Source organism: Leuciscus leuciscus (genome assembly GCF_965113295.1).
Source record: "Leuciscus leuciscus genome assembly, chromosome: 2".
Classification (NCBI taxonomy): domain Eukaryota; kingdom Metazoa; phylum Chordata; class Actinopteri; order Cypriniformes; family Leuciscidae; genus Leuciscus; species Leuciscus leuciscus.
This window is the reverse complement of record NC_138726.1, coordinates 35,988,856-36,006,293: the sequence shown is the minus strand read 5'-3', so window position 1 is coordinate 36,006,293 and position 17,438 is coordinate 35,988,856. Positions and strand designations below refer to the sequence as shown.

At 44.7% G+C, this 17,438-nt stretch overlaps 1 long non-coding RNA gene across 1 annotated transcript in view; it reads right to left on the bottom strand.

Annotated features, from left to right (window-relative positions):
- LOC309492276 overlaps positions 1–17,438 on the bottom strand; it is a 61,100-nt gene that overhangs the window by 3,562 nt on the left and 40,100 nt on the right. The window contains exon 4 of the long non-coding RNA XR_014203493.1: positions 12,290–12,367. This is a non-coding gene — a long non-coding RNA (uncharacterized lncRNA). The remainder of the gene's footprint in view (positions 1–12,289; positions 12,368–17,438) is intronic.

The window sequence follows — 17,438 nt, the reverse complement described above, 5'->3', positions numbered from 1 at the left end:
CTATAAATCTCTCTCACATGTAAGTTACACCCACAAGAGGACATGACGAACACAGTGGAGGGAGAGCGAGAACAGCATTTTTGAGTGATGTAACCAGACTGCGTTCTTCGGTGAGAATCCGAGAGCGCGTGATGCCTGAGCCTTACACGATATTCAGCCGAGCTCAACCGACAAGGAAGTGACACGACAGTCCCTCGTCATTTATTTACCTGTGGCTTTTTGTAGCTCGCTTCACTGTGTGCACCTGACACCCGACTCCCCTCTCCTTTTCTTACTGTTCTCCTCGGTTCCTCCAGGCTTAGCTTACATCTTTCTCTCTTTCTCTCATCATCTAACTTTAATCAAGTAAATGGATGCATTTAAATGCTACTAATTTCAGCTCGGGCAATTGCAATCCATTAATTAAATTTGATCAAAAAAGGCGTTGTAAGTGATTGGAAATGTCCAAAGTCACAGAGTGATTAAATCTTTTCCGTGCTTCGGAGGGAAGATATTGCCCTCTAGTTTTACAAACCTTCTGTACAGGCAGAAACGCAGGCATTGTTTGGGCTATCATCCGTAGAGGCGGTAAGCTAAAACGGCTGGGGTTTTTTTTTCCTCAGAAGGGTCTATAAATGGTAGTTGAGTGTGGTAGGTGGCCAGCTGTGGACAGTAACAGTGCACTCTGAGTACGATAACATCTGGAGATCAGGTTAGTATAGAAGGACTGTTAAAGAGAGAGTCAACACGATGAGAGAGATGCCAGGATGAGGTAGTGCTTAAGAGCAACAACAGGTGGCCGCTGGCAAGAGATGTTACAATGAATCACAAGTGTGTATGTGACCCTCATTTCATCTGTTGTCCTTCCACGGATAATGGGAATCCCTACTTTAGATGCATCCATTGTGGAGACCCCTTTTTATGGAATATTGCAGTATTTCTTATAAATTATTTATCCAAGTTATTTTTTGTCTTTTTTTAATTAATTTTTTTATCATGTGGCCTCGTAACCTTTAATCAAAATACCCTTTCTTTCCTCTTGCAGTGACATCTCTTCTCTGATGATGTTTACAGGCGCGAGGGCGAGACAACCTGTCACTCACATGAGATCACATAGCAAACCACATTTTTTCTTATCCGTGAAGCCTAGTTTGTTTGTCTGACTGGTCTGATGGCTGTTTTTAAAAGGGTTTTGGGCACTTTCAGGCTGTCAGAAAAGGTAAACCAGCTATAACTAAATCAGCTTGGGCTAGTTTAAGTATTTTGTTCATCAAGGATATACATTTTTGTTTACTTGTTTGAGTATTTAACTCAAGTAACTCAATGTGAGATCGGTTGTAGTCATCCTGAACTGAAGGGTCTTATCTTGCGCGTCTGTGGTTTCTAAGGATGGACTGTTTGAGCTGGCGTGGAAACACAGGTCTTTCCATTGATAGTGTTGAAGTCTGGTTGCTCAGTGAGTCTCACTGTTTCCACCATCTTTATCAGAGCAATGACAGAACACAGGACTTAAATTCAGACTTTCTCAGGACCTCACACACACACACAGGACTGCATACAAAGACACATATGCAGACACTGACGTGAACACACACAGACTCACAGATAACAGGCTCGTAAATTGCTGCTGTTCTGCAAGATTGTGTGTGAGAGAGAGAGAGAGAGAGTGTGAGAGCGAGTAATGTCTGTAAGCTCAAGCATCTTCTAATCCTTCTAAATACATTTTTGTTTTATTGTTATGGGTGATTAAAACAGGTATGGCAAGAAATGCACAAGTTGACTGTGTATCAGTGAGATGGAAATAGTAGCACAAGACTTTGTTATTTTAAATTGAGGGACAAACTTTAGAGGATGAATTTATTAAACCGATTGCAAGTAGGCCACAAATGCAAACAGAGAGGCTTTCCGGCATGACAAAAAAGCATTCCGCTTGGAGGAACAACCGGTGGCTGCAACCAAGCAGCAGGGATGAGAGGAGAATGTAAAATGAAAGCAGCTGTATGCTGAGACCGAAACTTTGAGAGAAAAGGGCAGGAGAGAGTGTTGCATTTTCATGAATGAAAAGAGAAAAATAAAAGCAGGGAGAAATAAAGGGGTGTAAATGCATGCACATACTGTTTCAAACTTTGGGGTTGGTAAGTTTTTTTTTATGTTTCTAAAAGAAGTCTCATTTGCTCACCAAGGCTGCATTTATTTGATCAAAATACAGTAACAGTAGTATTGTGAAATATTATTACAATTTAAAATAGCTTTTTTTTTTTTTTATGTATTTAAAATGTAATTTATTCCTGTGATGGCAAAGCTGAATTTTCAGCAGCCATTAATACATTTGGTAACAGTTTACAATATGGGTGCACTAATATGCATTAATTCATGCTTAATTAATGCACAGATAATCTTGAGTCAATGTATGACTTATGAAGTCATGTGCCTCAAGAAGTAAAGTCATAACATGATAATTTATGTGCAAATCATTAGCTAATGATTAATTAAAACAGAGGGATGGAAGTTGAGATACATGGCTTCGACCTATTGTGATAATTAACACATTAATTTACACTGTTAGTTTAAACTATGTTAATAGGGAATTAATCCATGATAACACATTTATTAACAGCAATTCATATATTAATCTTTTAACTTATCTATTAACCAGATAGACACGTTATTAGTTACTGATGTGGTAATCATTAATGAATGGTTTAGTTCTTCATGAGTCATACATTAACTCAAGATTATCTGTGCATTAGTTAAGCATGAATTAATGCATATTGGTACACCTGTATTGTAAAAACAATGTTACCAGACATTTCTTATCACTCTTTGTGTTTACAATTACAGTAATATATATATATATATGTTGAACAACTGTCTTTTGAGCATCATAAATTGTGAGTATCTTTGATTTTTAAAGTGGATATCTTTTTTTGTTCGTAAATAAACCACTTTTCTACAGTTATGCCATAGTTAACAATAGTTCCTTTAAATTATTTTATTGATACTGGCAACGTTTGTGAATCATTCTTAACATGCACTGAAAGGTGATGCTTGGTAATAGGAAGTTGTGTACTCGTCCTCTTTACACATTCTTTTAGGTAATTACCTAAAATAAAAATTATTACATAAAAAAAAAAGAAGCTAATTTAATATTCAGTGTGACCTCCTGAGGTGGAGCTATTGTCTGAAGGCTAATTAGTCCTAATTAAAATCCATACATGGGAAGAAACAGTTATCAGTTAAAAGCCCACAGAGGAAGCAAAACATTCAGTTCTCTTACGAGAGGTCTCTCGTACTGCGTAAGATATCTTACGCTAGGGGAAAATCCTTTTTCCGCGAGATATTGAAGCCAAAAATTATCCTTAATTTTGTAATAATGCAAAACGCGTTGCAGCAGCAATGCAGACATAGGCGAGACAGCTCGCGCGCCTATTGGCTGCTCTGCGGCAACTGCAGCAGCCTATCGAGCGAGGCCTGGCGTGACGTCAGACCCAATCAGGGCACTTCGCGCCCGCTGTGTCACGTCCCGCCGAAATGGGCGTGGTCTAGGCCTATAAATATCGCTCGCAGGCAGCTATTATCTGATTTTTCATCCTTCAAGCGAAGCACACGCATCGCTGGAGCTGGATTAGGAGCCGCGCCGTCGAGAGAGAGCACCTTCAGCGGGACGAGTCACTGAAGTCGCTGGCCGCGCCGCCTTCCTGCCTTCCTGCTGCGCTTTCCGGCGCTTATATCCTTCTCTTTATTACACTGTATTTCTGTGTGTGTGTGTCGCCGCTGCGACACACATTTCTAAAAGAGCTAGCGTCTTTTTAAAGATGCCTTCCTGCGGCTCGTGCAGAGCCACACTCAGCGACGGGGACCGCCACGTGATCTGCGTTTCCTGCCTGGGTGAGGAACATGCAGCTCTCGCGCTCGCTGACGGCGGATGCCCTCACTGCGAGCTGATGGCAATGGCGACTCTGAGGACTCGCCTAGCCGTCTTCACCGAGACTGCTCCCCCGCCCGCCGCGGCGTCGCGCCGTAAAAAGCGCCGTGCCCAGCGGGCCCCGGAACCCTCCCTCAGCCGCCAAAGCTCGCCGGTTCGCCCGCTTGCTTCCCCGGCTTCTTCTGTTTCGCTTCCTGACGGACAGCGGCCGCCGTCTGCCGCCGCTTCCGTTGATATCGCGGATGAGGAAGCCCTGCTGGGAGAGGATGATTCCTGCTCTATCCTGGCGTCAGGCAGTGAGGATTGGGCGGGCTCTGAGGACCCCGCGCCCCCTGCCCGCACTTCGTCAGGCAAAAGAGCTTCCATCGAGACGGAACTCATGCGAGTACTCGCACAGGCCGCGGCGAGCCTCGGCCTCGAGTGGTCTTCGCCTGAGCAGCCCGCTCACAACCGGCTGGATGGATTTTTCCTGCCTGGGGAGCGCGCTTCACCTGTGTCCAGACCGGCGCCCTTTCTTCCTGAGTTACACGAAGAAGTCGCCAAGTCCTGGAGCGCCCCCTATTCTGCTAGAGTGCGTCCTGCTGTTTCTTTGGCATTCTCCGCCGTTGACGATGCCAAGAACAAAGGATACCTCTCGCTGCCGCCGGTTGAAGAGGCGATAGCGGCCCACTTATGCCCGCCCTCCGCTGGACGGCGCGCTAAGCCGGCCCTACCCTCTAAAGCTTGCCGCACGACGTCGAGCTTGCTCCACCGCGCTTTCTCCGCCGCCGGGCAAGCTGCGTCAGCGTTGCATACCATGGCAACGCTCCAGATCTTCCAGGCCGATCTCCTCCGTAAGCTGGATGAGGAAGGACCTGACGCGATCTGCGTGCCGGACTTAAGGAGTGCCACGGACCTCGCCCTCCGTGCTACTAAGTCCGCAGCGCAAGCCATTGGACGGACTATGGCTTCTCTCACCGTGTCTGAGAGACATCTATGGCTGACGCTCTCGGAAATGGCCGAGTCTGAGCGCACCGCGTTCCTCGACGCCCCGCTTTCCGCCGCAGGCCTCTTCGGATCCTCCGTCAAAGATTTCGCGGAGAGATTCGCAGAGGTACAGAAAGCGTCTCAGGCTATGAAGCACTTCCTCCCGAAGCGCTCCAGCTCTGCAGCAGGCCGTGCGAAACCGTCTGCTCAGAGCTCACAGCCACAGCCACCGTCCACTGCCTCCACTTCACAGCGCCGCCAGGCCAGAAGCGCGAGACCGCGCTCCCGCTCATCCGGTCGCCGCCCCGCAGGACGCGGCCCGCGACCTAAGGTTACGGTGAAGCCCGAGGCCCCGAAGTCGTCCTAGCACAGCTAGGAAAACGACGGTGTTCCAGTCCCGCTGCGGCCGGACTCACACCAAAGCTATTCGCTCGTCCAGTTCCAGAAAATGTGACTGTTCCAGTGTTTTCTGCAGCCAACAAGTCGGTTCTGTCACCCGCTTGCCTGCACACAAATGCCGTTTTCACGGCTACCCAGATAAATCCCCAAAAGAGCGTATTTTCTGGTGTCCCGGCCACGGCCGATGGTGTTTCGTGTGTAGTAAGAATGCCCACTGCCCAGTGCCCATCCCTACACATAAGCACAGCCTGTCACACAGGGCTCGCGCACATAAAACCGACTCAGGTCGGTTGCGCTTCAAACATGGTGAATGTGCCCACTACCCAGTGCCCACTAACACCACGTTACGCATGTCTCACGGTTTCTGTAAAAACGAAACCAACATGCACTCGCTTCACGCAAGCGAACGATGTTTTCGGTGTGATAAATGTGCCCGCTGTCCCGCGCCCACATCCACACATAGACATAACAGTTCCCACGGGAACCGCCCAGCCCTCCCCCTCGCGGTTAACCACCGTAGAGGAGTCGAGCGCGGGCAATCTGCCCGCTGTCATCAGCGCGCCCCATGCCTCAAATGTCACGAGCGACACGCTTGTGTTACAGCACACAGAAGCTTCTCCATCGCTGAGCGAGCGGAGCGCGCTTTGTATTCGACCCCTAGCTATCCATGCAGACGCATGGGCAAAGCTGCCCGGGGTTTCGAAGTGGGTGCTGAACATTATAAAAAGAGGCTATTCGCTGCAGTTTCGCCGACGCCCTCGCCGCTATGTGGCGCGCGTCGAGACCACGGTAAAAACAGAAGTAGCACATCTACTTCGAGCCGAAGTGACGAAACTATTGAGAAAAGGGGCCATAGAACCCCTCTCTCAAGATCAGAGCGAAGGAGGGCTATACAGCAGATACTTCCTGGTACCGAAAAAAGACGGGGGTCTCAGACCCATACTAGATCTAAGGCAACTGAACAAAGTGCTTGTGAAGCGACAGTTCAGGATGCTCACGACCAGGCAAATCCTTGTGCAGATTCGCCAAGGAGATTGGTTTGTGTCAATAGATCTGAAAGACGCGTATTTTCAAATACAGATAGCGTCACGTCACAGGCGATTTTTGAGATTCGCCTTCGAGGGCCAGGCATATCAGTACACAGTCCTGCCGTTCGGTTTGTCCCTAGCACCCCGTACATTTACGAAGTGCATGGACGCGGCGCTCGCACCCCTCAGAATGAGAGGCATGCGAGTGCTGAATTATTTGGACGATTGGCTGATTCTAGCGCAATCTCGCGCAGTGCTCATAGAACACACGACCATTTTACTCGATCACCTCGAGGATTTGGGTCTGAGTGTCAATTGGGCGAAGAGCTCCCTGTCACCCAGTCAGAAAATATCTTTCCTGGGCACAGAACTGGACTCACTATCCATGATAGCGCGACTATCACAACGGCGCGCGGTAGACATTCGACGCACAGCGAACTCTTTTCGCTGCGGCGCGTCTGTCCCGCTCAAAAGATTTCAGAAGATGCTAGGTCTCATGGCCTCAGCATCGTCAGTACTCCAGCTGGGTCTGCTCCGCATGCGCCCGCTGCAGTTTTGGCTGAAAGCGCGAGTCCCACGCAAAGCGTGGGCACCCGGTTTGCTTCGCCTCAGGGTCAATCAGAAATGCGTTACAGCGCTGAAACCCTGGAAAGCGAACGACTGGTACCAATCAGGTGTAAGCCTGGGGACTTCCTCGAGGGTGAAAGTGGTGTCCACGGACGCGTCCACCTCGGGATGGGGAGCGCTGCTCGAGGGCAGACCGTTCTTCGGCCAGTGGTCAGAACGGGAGAAGCTCCTGCACATAAACTGCCTCGAAATGCTGGCAGTAGACAACGCGCTGACGCGTTTTTGTCCCCAAATAAAAGGTCACCACGTCTTGGTCCGCTCGGACAACATGTCTGTGGTATCCTACATAAATCGCCAGGGCGGCATCAGATCCGAGAAACTGTACAGGCTGGCAGAACGCCTCCTGGTATGGGCTCAGTGCAACCTGCGCTCGCTCAGAGCAGCGCACGTGCCAGGGATCATGAATATAGGACCAGACAGACTGTCCAGGAACAACGTTCCGGCAGGCGAATGGTCCCTACACCCACAGACAGTCCAACTGCTGTGGAAGAAATTCGGCAGAGCGGAAGTGGACCTGTTTGCGTCTCAAGAAAACGCTCACTGTCAAGAATTTTTCTCCAAGAGCAGGAGCGCGCTGGCCCATGTGTGGCCCCGCCGCCCGCTCTATGCTTTTCCCCCCGTCTCTCTCCTGCCTCAGGTGATAGAACGGATCAGGGAAGAAGGATGCTCAGTACTGCTGGTAGCACCGTTCTGGAAAAACCAACCTTGGTTCCCAGCCGTGATGCAGTTAGCAAGTACTGCCCCGTGGCCAGTACCAGTGAGGAGAGATCTCCTCTCACAGGCCCGCGGCTCGATCTGGCATCCTCACCCGGATCTATGGTCCCTTCATGTCTGGGCCATCAACGGGTACATGTTGGACTCCCTAAAGGAGTATTAAACACGATCACGCAGGCTAGAGCTCCGTCTACAAGACGACTCTATTCTTCGAAATGGTCAGTGTTTTCGGGCTGGTGCACAGCCCGTGGTGTGTCACCCACAAATTGTGATGTGACGGAGGTGCTTTCCTTCCTACAAGAGCTGTTGGATGGGGGCAGGGCCCCCTCCACGCTCAAAGTTTATGTGGCGGCTATAGCAGCGTTCTCAGAAACAACGCTTGGTCAGTCAATAGGAAGGAACGATTTAGTCATCCGCTTCCTTAAAGGAGCTAGGAGACTGAATCCTCCCAGACCTCCCTCAGTCCCCGTATGGGACCTTTCTACGGTTCTGGAAGCCATGAAAGGTGCGCCATTTGAGCCTTTACAGTCAATCGATTTGAAACACCTGTCTTTCAAAACGGTGTTTTTGCTGGCTCTCGCTTCGGTGAAGCGCATAGGGGATCTGCACGCGCTCTCTGTGAGCGCGGCGTGCATGGAGTTTGGGCCCAATGACTCAAAAGTTATACTCAAACCTAAGCACGGTTATGTTCCAAAATCCCTCAACACACCGTTTAGGGCGCAGATTATCTCTCTGTCAGCCCTACCGGTCCCTGATGAGGAAAGAGACGCGAGCCTCTTTTGCCCAGTCAGGGCATTACGAGCTTATGTGTCTCGCTCGTCTGTTTTCAGACAGACGGAACAGCTCTTTGTTTCGTTTAGCGGACGTTCTAAGGGACTAGCCGCGTCGAAACAGAGCCTATCCAGATGGATAGTTGATGCTATAGCGCTGGCATACGCCTCCAAGGGCATGCAGTGCCCTTTGGGTGTCAGAGCGCATTCCACAAGAGGCATGGCCTCTTCGTGGGCTTGGTCGAGTGGGACTGCCTTGCAAGATATTTGTATGGCGGCAGGCTGGGCCTCCCCGTCTACATTTGTAAGGTTCTATAACCTAGAGGTTCCCGCCCTGCAGGCCAGGCTGCTGTCGGTCTAGACTACCAGTATTATCTGACCTGATGCGTTCAGCTCAGAATGCTGCGTTTACTGAGCACAGCTCAATTTTCGACAGCTTAAAGCTGGGCAAACTGTGTAAGACCCACATTTTTTTCCATCAGTTCAGGCCGTACCCCGCCCTGTCTGTATGATGAAATTTGCGTCCCTTCGACGCTACTTTATGTGGAAAGTGAGGCTGCACCCCTCCTTCTTCCCGGACTCTCTGTGAGTTCACTGAGTGATTGTGCACTATATGTACCCCGGGCTTTCGCCCTTGGGTCTTTGGTGTCAGATCTCAGCACGCACGGCGTTTTACACTGGGTCCCCTAGCGTAAGATATCTTACGCAGTACGAGAGACCTCTCGTAAGAGAACGTACTCGGTTACTAACGTAACCTCGGTTCTCTCTAGAAGAGGGACCGAGTACTGCGTATCTTGCCGTGCATGCACACGCTCTGGTTGCTTCGATGATGAAAAACCAGATAATAGCTGCCTGCGAGCGATATTTATAGGCCTAGACCACGCCCATTTCGGCGGGACGTGACGCAGCGGGCGCGAAGTGCCCTGATTGGGTCTGACGTCACGCCAGGCCTCGCTCGATAGGCTGCTGCAGTTGCCGCAGAGCAGCCAATAGGCGCGCGAGCTGTCTCGCCTATGTCTGCATTGCTGCTGCAACGCGTTTTGCATTATTACAAAATTAAGGATAATTTTTGGCTTCAATATCTCGCGGAAAAAGGATTTTCCCCTAGCGTAAGATATCTTACGCAGTACTCGGTCCCTCTTCTAGAGAGAACCGAGGTTACGTTAGTAACCGAGTACGTTCCTTTGCTTCTCATATCAAAGCCCAATTTTCTTTATTTTGTTGTATCAAGTTTGTTTAGCTGGAAATATATCTTCAGTTAAGAGAAGACCTTGACTTCTCCTAGCACTAGGTCATGATTCTGCCATCATGGTTTGATGCCTCTTGCTATCTTCACACAGCAACAGACTCTCTCCGCTACCGTATCCAGGACACGTCCAGAGTGATGTAATATCAGTCAGCACGGTAACGGACACGGGTAGAACAGCGGATGGGCGATCTAGTGACTCTTAATTATGCAGCCCTCTCTTTTGGACCGAGCTGTGGAATGGACCATTAAGCAGGACACAACACACAGGCCATGGGTCAGAACAGTAGTTGCAGAGGGGACGTGACCTCTGAGTGTTCAGCTGAGATAAAATAACAGCCATGCTGGGATAAAGTAGATCAGTTTGATTTTAAGTTGGCCAATCTATAATCTGACTAAACCATTCAATATGTAATTATTATGAAAGCAGATTTTAAATGCATTGCTTTTACTCTGGGTCAGATACATGATACCCATTATTTTGTCTTGTCTATTAAATATTCAAAAATATTTTTTTTATTAAAATTTATTTTGATATTTTTTCATTGCTCATGAAAAACAATCTTGGAATGAACACCTAAAGTAGGTTGGCACAATCTTTAATTATAATTTCTTATTAATATAAAAAATAAAATAAATAAAAAAAACCTCCAAAACAAACTTATGTGATCCAATAACCTGCCTGCAGAAAAACAAAACAAAAAACATAAAACATGGAATCATATCGTAGAGAGGACCCTGTAGATCCTCGTGATTATGTCGAGGTCAATAATATCCTTTTTATGACAAGGCAAGGTTAATTCAGGTTTGTCATGTCATGTGTAAAAATGAAATGTCAATTAAATTTAATTATTCATGATGTTTGTCCTAAATACTTACCTTTAAATATATATTTTAAACTTATAAATAATGATATTAAAATAATGATTGTGAAATGTTTTTGAAAATGGTATAAATGCTTCTTTTTTTTGTGAAGAATACATTTCTTAGAACTAGATTTTTTTTATTTTTTTTTTCATTTTCTTTATTGTGGACACTCTTTTTTGCCATTGACCCCTACAGCAGTTTTTCACCTGGGAGATATTGTACATGTAAGGCTGCTGTTTAAATATGATGAGTTGTGCTCAACAGTCACTGTGGGAGAGCTTCAGGCCCTCTGTCATGTTTGACACGGCCCACTACATTGATGTAACTAGCATAATCCAGCATGAGAAAACACACGCGCTGTGTGTAAGATCAGTGTGTGTATGTGTGTGTGATAGCCCCTTTGAGATCCAGTGTGTTTTCATGGATGAAGCTCTGTTCGTGTGAGTGTGTGACAGGGGGCCATCAGTGAGTATGACGGGCAGTGTAAGATATGAGCTGTGACAAGCGTGGCCGTCACGGGTTATGACTGCTGGAGGGGGCAACACAGTGTTTAAGGAAGAAAGAGAGTGTGAGTGTGAGAGAGCATCCGGCACACGTGGCGGACTTGTGCTACATTATCCGGCTGATTGAGTTATGACAGCTGTGTTCCGCACAGGGAATCGCTCCATCTCTCTCTCTCTCTCTCTCTCTCTCTCGCACACACACACACACACACACACACACACACACACACACACACACACACACACACACACACACACACACACACACACACACACACACACACACACACACACACACAGAGCTGATGATGATGAAGAGATCACTTTAAACAACAATCTCCATAATATTTCATGCTCAGTAAGCACCCAGAGGCTGCCGGCTCACTTCTCCATCAATTGATTTGATTCACTGCCGGGTTCCTGTGCATACACACACACCTATGCCTAGCACTCAGACTTGAAGATAAATGGCAGGTTAAATGAAAATAATATGTATGTCCATAGGAAATGGGAGTGTGTGTTTGTGTGTGTTTGAGAAAATGGGTAGTGGGAGGTTATTATTTATCAGACTAAAACATCACAGGAAGCATTGAGATGAATTATAACTGTCACATCCCTTCACACTACCCCACCCTTTTATTCTTTAATTCATCAAAGTGTGAAAAATATTGTGATGTGATAAAGACTCATAGAGCTCTGTGTTTTGTTTAAACAAGCGTTCAGTTCAATTAGCAAGATTACATATTATGTGTTCTGATTATTCCTTCAATTTTACTGTAATTTAACTGAATTAGAGAACTGTTATATATTCATCCCACAAAACAAATTCTAATCACTTTGAGTTTTATTCTGTTCCATTCTATTTATATTCAATTTGACTGGATATCTTTTCATTTTGTTACATTATATTGATGTTCTGTGTTCTATTCTTTTTAATCTATTATTTTATGTTCCAATTTATTATTTTATTTCCCCATTATTATTTGTTGCAAAAAAATTATCAGGAAAAAAAGAAAAGAGCATGAGACAAAGGCTAGCTTGCACGGCAGCTTCAGGATTCAAAGAAGAAGATAAAACGTGGATGAAGGAGTGCAATGGATGTGTCAAGAAGACATGGCAAAACGTGTGTGTGGCCTGGTAAACCCTACATTACGGTGACAAAATGTCCGCACAAAGATGGCAATATCCGAAATCGTGTGTGTGTGTGTGTGTGTGTGTGTGTTTATTTGTGTGAAATTAATGTAAATATGAGTGCATACATTTACCTTGGAAGTAGTTCTAGACTCTGGGGATATTTTCGTTGTTGAACAGTGTACTAATGAGTCCACTGGAGACTTCCTCTACTGGAAAGGGGAGAGAGAGAGTGAGACAGATAGGGAAAGAGTGAGAGAGGATTGGACTGTGGTAGGATTAAGTATCTCTTAAAGAGATCTACTTTCAGAGTCTCAGTTATCAAACCAGTAGTGTGTATTAATTAAGCCTAATGTAGGAATGGGTTATTGGAACTCTCTCCTGAACACACGCTCATTATGCATTTTCACAGACATCAACATACTTCCATATAACACTCATGTCTGCATACAAATACAGACATGTCACTCTTAAACGCATAATTAGTTGCATAGCTGAAACACAACATGCTGTTTTAATCATAATATTAAGTAATAGCAGGTCTGTGTAGCAGTGTTCTGGTTGTTTGGAGGAGAGCTGGTTTCAGGCAGCCCTCAAGCAAAGCTCTGCTTTGATGTCCGGGAACATGTTTCCTGGTGCGAGACTGGGATCATATTAACCGCCCCTTTCTCTCATCACTCTTTGCTGGGTCATCACTGCTGCTTCCTATAGTTTCTGCCAAAATACCATAGTTACTGTAGTTGTAACAATAACAAAATAATACAAAATCACATTGTACAATAATAAAACTGTATCAAGGTTCATTTACATTTAATAAACTATTAAAATGAAATAAAATGTCTGATATAAAAAGAAGAGAAGGTCCCATTTTAAGGAGATCCTATATTAATAACATGTTTTACAGTGTGTTAATGTGCATCATTGTACATTTTTGTCAAAAGATTTATCTATATATGCTTTACTGTAAGTTGTTTCATTCTGTCATTTTGTGTAGTTTTAAGCATGTATCCATGCTTGATAAACTAGTATGACACACAAAATCTCACTGCAAATTATGTTAGAGAACATATCAGAAATTTCAGAAAAGGTGAAAGCAACACTGTGGTGTTCACGTACATTTTAAAGTAAGTGTGGGGATAGAGGAGAGAGAGCTGGCAGGGGTGCACAACTGTCCTGGCATTCACCCTTTAACTGAATTGTTAAAGGCATGGGTAGTTTGCCAATGTTGTGTCAAGGTTGTGCCAACATTTGTATCAGATGTAGGCCAACTGTGCCACTTATGGGTGGTTTCTGATGTCCGCTTCCAATCAGAGATCAAGAGGGCCAAATGGAATAAAACAGCTGTAATTAGCATCTCTGTTAAAAGTTGGCTGTGTTGGTTCTGCTACAGGGCCACAGAGCATACTCTCATTTTATAATGTCAGATTTCATCCCTACTATCTAACAACATATACTGTAGCCTAAAATAAATGAAGCATAAAAAAACAGACCTTAACTTTAGTCTTAGTGGTTGACCTTTAAAAAGTAATTTATACATATGTTTGAGAGATAACTTTGAGCATTAAACTATATATGTGGTTAAACTGATACAGTGGGGAGAACAAGTATTTGATACACTGCCGATATTGCAGGTTTTCCCACTTACAAAGCATGTAGAAGTCTGTAATTTTTATCATAGGTACTCTTCAACTGTGAGTGACGGAATCTAAAACAAAAATCCAGAAAATCACACTGTATGATTTTTATGTAATTAATTAGCATTTTATTGCATGACATAAGTATTTGATACATCAGAAAAGCAGAACTTAATATTTGGTATAGCAATTTTTGTTTGCAATTACAGAGATCATACGTTTCCTGTAGTTCTTGACCAGGTTTGCACACACTGCAGCAGGAATTTTGGCCCACTCCTCCATACAGACCTTCTCCAGATCCTTCAGGTTTCGGGGCTGTCGCTGGGCAATACAGACTTTCAGCTCCCTCCAAAGATTTTCTATTGGGTTCAGGTCTGGAGACTGGCTAGGCCACTCTAGGACCTTGAGATGCTTCTTACGGAGCCACTCCTTAGTTGCCCTGGCTGTGTGTTTTGGGTCGTTGTCATGCTGGAAGACCCAGGTCCGAACCCATTTTCAGTGCTCTTACTCAGGGAAGGAGGTTGTTGGCCAAGATCTCGCGATACATGGCCCCATCCATCCTCCCCTCAATACGGTGTAGTCGTCCTGTCCCCTTTGCAGAAAAGCATCCCCAAGAATGATGTTTCCACCTCCATGCTTCACAGTTGGGATGGTGTTCTTGAACTCATCCTTCTTCTTCTTCCAAACACGGCGAGTGGAGTTTAGACCAAAAAGCTCTATTTTTGTGTCATCAGACCACATGACCTTCTCCCATTCCTCCCATGGTCATTGGCAAACTTCAGACGGGCCTGGACATGCGCTGGCTTGAGCAGGGGGACCTTGCGTGCGCTGCAGGATTTTAATCCATGACGGCGTAGTGTGTTACTAATGGTTTTCTTTGAGACTGTGGTCCCAGCTCTCTTCAGGTCATTGACCAGGTCCTGCTGTGTAGTTCTGGGCTTATCCCTCACCTTCCTCATTATCATTGATGCCCCAAGAGGTGAGATCTTGCATGGTGCCCCAGACCGAGGGAGATTGACCGTCATCTTGAACTTCTTCCATTTTCTAATAATTGCGCCAACGGTTGTTGCCTTCTCACCAAGCTGCTTGCCTATTGTCCTGTAGCCCATCCCAGCCTTGTGCAGGTCGACAATTGTATCCGTAATGTCCTTACACAGCTCTCTGGTCTTGGCCATTGTGGAGAGGTTGGAGTCTGTTTGATTGAGTGTGTGGACAGGTGTCTTTTATACAAGTAACGAGTTCAAACAGGTGCAGTTATTACAGGTAATGAGTGGAGAACAGGAGGGCTTCTTAAAGAAAAACTAACATGTCTGTGAGAGCCGGAATTCGTACTGGTTGGTAGGTGATCAAATACTTATGTCATGCAATAAAATGCAAATTAATTATTTAAAAATCATACAATGTGATTTTCTGGATTTTTGTTTTAGATTCCGTCTCTCACAGTTGAAGTGTACCTATGATAAAAATTACAGACCTCTACATGCTTTGTAAGTAGGAAAAGCTGCAAAATCGGCAGTGTATCAAATACTTTTTCTCCCCACTGTATATATATATATATATATATATATATTAGGGTGGCCCATAAAAATAAGCAAAACAAATAAAGTGATAAATTCTATGATTTGAACCTTGCAAACATGGACCATAAAGACAAAAGGAATAGGGTTAAAATTTCAGCTAAATTGAAGATGATTTAGAGGTTGCACAAGCCCCTTGAAGTTTTGAGAATTTTCACTTAAACAATGTTAAATGGCAAAGCCGTGTCAGATTATTACATTGCTTGTCTCTGTAATCTGGTATATATTCATGAAAAATGTACTTCTTTTCTACAAATAATCCCATATATTTCATTAATAAGTAATATTCTCTTGAGACACTATTGCCATTGAATGATTTAAACAACAGCTGTGACAAGGCAGAAAAAGGCAGAATAGTGTACCAAATGCTGACCGCTAGCATGTTAGCTTAGCACATCATCAATACACGACAATATATGAGATTAAAACCATGTTTGTGCTCCAAACTTACTTTATAACGCAAGTCGAGTGTTTTAAATAATCTTCTGTGATCTAATTTGGCTTCAGATAAAAAAATCAGACAGAAAATATATTATTTTATAGTATTCTGCACAATGATAAAGTCTATATCGATTAGCTATATTCTCCATCTGAATTAGCAAATTGAACAGACTTGTAGAAATACATTAGTATAAGGTTGTTGTGTAATAATATTCACTATTAAAATGGTAAGTTCTCTATAATATGTACCAAATAAGTTGCAGTTTATGCTTATATGTCCTTTATGTAGCTCCATGTTAAGTTTAAGGAATAAACAACATAAAGATTGACATTTCAGCAAATATATTTATATACCGCTAATCAAGTGATATAGGTGATTTTTCTTTTGTCTTGTGCAACCCCTAAATATCATTTAATTTAGCCAATTTTTTTATGTGATAACTTAAACTTGTGGTAGACCAAAATGCAGGGTTCAAATTGGGAGAAAAGAGAAAAAAGTTTTTTTGGGCCATATATATATATAATACTTAAGAAACAAAATGTGTTTATAAAAGTGTAACCATTTTATTGTGCTGTTCTTTCACCATTTTGTAAATGTAAATGTGTTAATGGTAATCTTTGATTTCTTCTGAGGCTGTCACTGTTGGACCTATTGATTCCCACCCTGAGTCAACAGACATGCCACAGATGAGCCTTTCTCCCTCTCTCTTATTCTGTCTCTCTCGCTTCTTCATGCTTATTATACCAATTATCGGTAACAGAGAAACGTTTCACTTTTTTGACTCCCTGCTGTGTGATTTGAGCAGATCAATATCTCTGATCAGAGTTGCCTCTGCAGCATTCTTTATAGGGTCCAATCACATCTTGTAAAGAGGTTTGTCCATCAGATGTGTGAATCTAATCTGTACCAAATATCACACAATAATGTGTTTTATGCTATGGCAATCAGCAAAGGTGGTAGTATATTTGCATGAATGGCACTGATGTCTTTTTATAAACCGCATTCGGCTCCGTAAACGTTACAGTGTGAGAGATGAGATCACCAAGAGCACAATAAGCCGCTGTCTGCCGCACATGTCTCACTCTCAGTGTGCCTCGGCATTGTCTAATTACACGCCACAATCACTGGAACTCATGGCCGTGTCTGACCTTAATGCTATAGACACACAATCTACAGGCCAAAAGTGGATTAAGCGCTCTGACTCCACCAAAAATGTCCCCCGTTTTGAGCGAGACGGCATCGGACAACGTCCGCGTGACCCGAACATCCAGCTGAGACTGAGCTCCGCATTCAGGCTCCGTTGTTTTCCCTGGTAATTTGATTGACAGGTTGTTTATCATGCAGCTGGGGCTGACACTTTCAGAGCTGGAGGGTGCACATGTGTTTGTGCGTTGCGTTGGGGGGAATATCCAATCTGTCTAACTCTCCCCCCTCAACAGCAGCTGACCCCTCTGGGTCGTCACGACTTAAGTAAGAGTGAAGTTGCTTAAACAGAAGAGCTCTGGTCAGAGGGGCCTGGCCCGAACCCACAGCTGCACCGATCTCCTCTCACGCTCAGGCCTGTCTGTGATCCTTTAAGAATCCATACATATTGATTCAGACTGATAATAAACAATTTGATTAGCCTTCT